The sequence below is a fragment of the Mytilus galloprovincialis genome, chromosome 2 (assembly GCF_965363235.1).
Source record: "Mytilus galloprovincialis chromosome 2, xbMytGall1.hap1.1, whole genome shotgun sequence".
Taxonomy (NCBI): domain Eukaryota; kingdom Metazoa; phylum Mollusca; class Bivalvia; order Mytilida; family Mytilidae; genus Mytilus; species Mytilus galloprovincialis.
Window position 1 is genome coordinate 80,881,380 of NC_134839.1, and position 3,909 is coordinate 80,885,288.

Consider the following 3,909-nt stretch of genomic DNA (forward strand, 5'->3'; position numbering starts at 1 on the left):
TGTCACATATTTCAAAAGATTTTGCATACAAATAGTATGTAAAACTAAATATAAAATTCGAAAAAAATAATGCATTTATAATCTCTTTTGTTTTCTGAAGTGTTATAAATGGATTCCTTCAAGATATATAAATATTTGTAAAGAAGGTCGTAAAAACTTCTTCAAATTGTTTAAAAAAAAATTATATATCTATAACCAATACAAATTTGTTTTACTAAAAGATGTAAATGCTACATAAATTTCTGTTTTATTGATAAAAAAAAGACACAATAAGGACACCGACTTCGTTGTGATGTATAATTCAAGCTCACAGTAACAATTTCACTTATAGATATAGGAAGATGTGGTGTGAGTGCCAATGAGACAACTCTCCATCCAAATATCAATTTATAAAAGTAAACCATTATAGGTCATTGTGCGGCCTTCAACACCGAGCCTTGACTCACACCGAACAACAAGCTATAAAGGGCCCCAAAAATTACTAGTGTAAAACCGTTCAAACGGGAAAACCAACGGTCTAATCTATGTGGTATATGGAATGCTTACAAAGGTATACAAAAACGTCAGGTCAGAAATACAGGGTTCAACTGATCTTTGATCAGTTATCAAGGTTAAGTTTTTGTGTTTAAATTTGTTTCTCAGATACTATAAAGATCAATAAACTATAGGTCAACTATATTTGGTTTATGGACAGATTGTAAGGTGTTCATTTCTTTCCTACAGAGTACATTTGTTCTTGATCTAATTTTCATTAGGTCAACTATATATATGGCGTATGAAACGAATTATTGTTTGGTGTACATATCTGTCTTGTATGTTTCATCTGACGTTGGACTAATTTTCATTGTCCATTTGTCAATACTAAGTTTTCCTAGTGACTTTACATGGTTGGTCTGACCTTTATCCTATTTTAACATGGATCATTGGTAAGGTTATATTTTTTTTAATAATCGCCTTTTTATTTTCTCTGAGACTTTCAACATATAAATTCAAACATTACCAACAAAGCAGGCGAGACATCAAGTTTAACGTGTGAACACTTTTTATGGTTTTATATATAAAATTGAGAATGGAAATGGGGAATGTGTCAAAGAGACAACAACCCGACCAAATAAAAAACAACAGCAGAAGGTCACCAACAGGTCTTCAATGTAGCGAGAAATTCCCGCACCCGGAGGCGTCCTTCAGCTGGCCCCTGAACAAATATATACTAGTCCAGTGATAATGAACGCCATACTAATTTCCAAATTGTACACAAGAAATTAAAATTAAAATAATAGAAGACTAACAAAGGCCAGAGGCTCCTGACTTGGGACAGGCGCAAAAATGCGGTGGCGTTAAACATGTTTGTGAGATCTCAACCCTCCCCCTATACCTCTAACCAATGTAGAAAAGTAAACGTATAACAATACGCACATTAAAATTCAGTTCAAGAGAAGTCCGAGTCTGATGTGAGAAGATGTAACCAAAGAAATTCAAAATAAACAAAATGACAATAATACATAAATAACAACAGACTACTAGCAGTTAACTGACATGCCAGCTCCAGACTTCAGTTAAACTGACTGAAAGATTATGATTTCATCATATGAACATCAGGCACAATCCTTCCCGTTAGGGGTTTAGTATCATACCATCATAACATATATGAGAAGAACATAACCCGTGTCATGCCAACAACTGTTTTTAGAATAAATGTGTTTAGTTCCGATGCAAAGACCTTATCAGTGACTCAATATTAACGCCAAAATATGCAATCTTTAATGACTTGACAACAATATCGTAATTATATCCCTTCTTAATAAGTCTATTTAAAGGTTTTGTAAGTTTCTGAGGTGAAACTGATGTGAAATACCTGAACGTATTAGAAGTCTGCATGTTGAACTATATTTACGAATGATGTCTTTATACCGATGATAAAATTTAGTAAATGTTTTGACTAGTTTGTGATATCGAAAACCCTGGTGTAATAATTTTTCAGTAATACATAAATTTCTCTCGTTAAAATCTAAAACATTGTTACATACACGAGCGAATCGTACAAGTTGAGATATATAAACACCGTAAGATGGTGACAAGGGAACGTCACCATCTAAAAACGGATAATTAACGATAGGAAATGAAAAAATCATCCCTTTTATCATAAATTTTAGTATTCAGCTTTCCATTAGTGATATAGATATCATATATATTAATCAATATTAGTAGAAGCAAAACCAGTCGAAATAAGCATAACATGGCATTGGTTGCCTTCGGGTTGTTTTTTGCTCTTTGGTCGGGTTGATGTCTCTGACATATTCCAGTGGCGGATCCAGGGGGGGGGGGTCCGGGGGTTGGAACCCCCCTTTTATCGGACGATCAATGCTTTTGAATGGGGACATGTGGTTTGAACCCCCCTTTTATCCAGGGTTGGGAACCCCCATTTTTTGGCTGGATCCGCCCCTGTATTCCCCATTTACATACTTACTTTTACGTCATATGACGTAAGATATTTTTATACGTGAACTTGCTTTTAAATACTTCATACATGAAGGAGAAGGGAATTATCTTGCAACACAAATATTTACAAATACAAACAAATTAGGGTGCAACCTATAGCTACTTATATAGAACATTTAAGAAATAGTATGGCTATAAAGAGAATTAATACGATGGACTTGGATCTAAAAAAAAACATCATGTGGTTCAAATTGCCGCACTGTTTTATCTGTTGTCATTTTTCGTGCACTCGTACTATAGTACTACTACAGAATATCCAGCAATTGATAGTACTCTCAAAGGAAAAACTTGTCGGAAGAATTTGTATGGGGAGATAACCGATTGTAGCAGGATGATTTTTCTTATTATTTTTTTTAACAGGTTTTCTATATCTGTAGATTTTGTGTAAGGCTTGGTAAATATCATGTGTGGTGACGGCTTTTAAAGAACACATATAATGTCTAAGAATTTGAACTATTTGTTTACGTTTTAAGGGAACAATAACAATGAAAAATGACACTTTTCAATTTAATAAAAAAAAGTCCCAAATATCTTATATTACCTTTGCAAACAGATATAGTATAAGTGCACTAATATTTTTTTTGTAAATAATATTTCGTCCAAATTGACCATCCGACTCCTTTACAGCTTCTACAAAAGTTAAGCATAATCCATTATTGTTATTTGTGAAAAAAAATACTGCATGCATTGAGATGAAAATTGTGTGATGATGTGCAGGATGGCTGCATGATAGATACATGAAGATAGAACCGACGATCCAGAAATAGTGACTTTACAATCCTAGGTGTAAATTATTATGAACAAAAAATAAGAAGCCATTCAGTAAATTCAAAACACAGGTATTTGTTAATTTCACCGTTTTTAATCTATATTTTCTGATAATCGCAAGTTACATTTTTAAGGGGCACATAATACACATTTTTCCTTATTCTTATATTTAAGGTGGGTGCGAATTTCAGTTGGTATGTCCCCATTTTAGGCAAAATTTTGGAGAGAAATTCATACCGACGCAAACATGCATAAATCTCACACAATGTACATGTATGATGATTGATGATGATTGTATGTAGTACATGCGCACCCAAATGACAATTAGATAGTTTATTTCCTCGTTAAAATCACTTATGAAAACACGGATTTTAAGTAAAAATAAAAAAAAGTCCTTTGTGAAATAATGTGATTACGTGCATTCTTTGTGACTGTATAATATTGAATGTCACTCCTGTGAAACTATTTAAAATAATTGCATATTTAGCTTTTAATACCTGAATGAAACAGAATCAGGTCAAGAATTTTACTACGAACCAAAGGAACGCATGTAAACAAAACAAATAATGGGATCATTTTACAAAGTTTTGCATTTCTACCTGGCCAGATTTTGAAATATACGGGTATAAACCTAGTTATTGA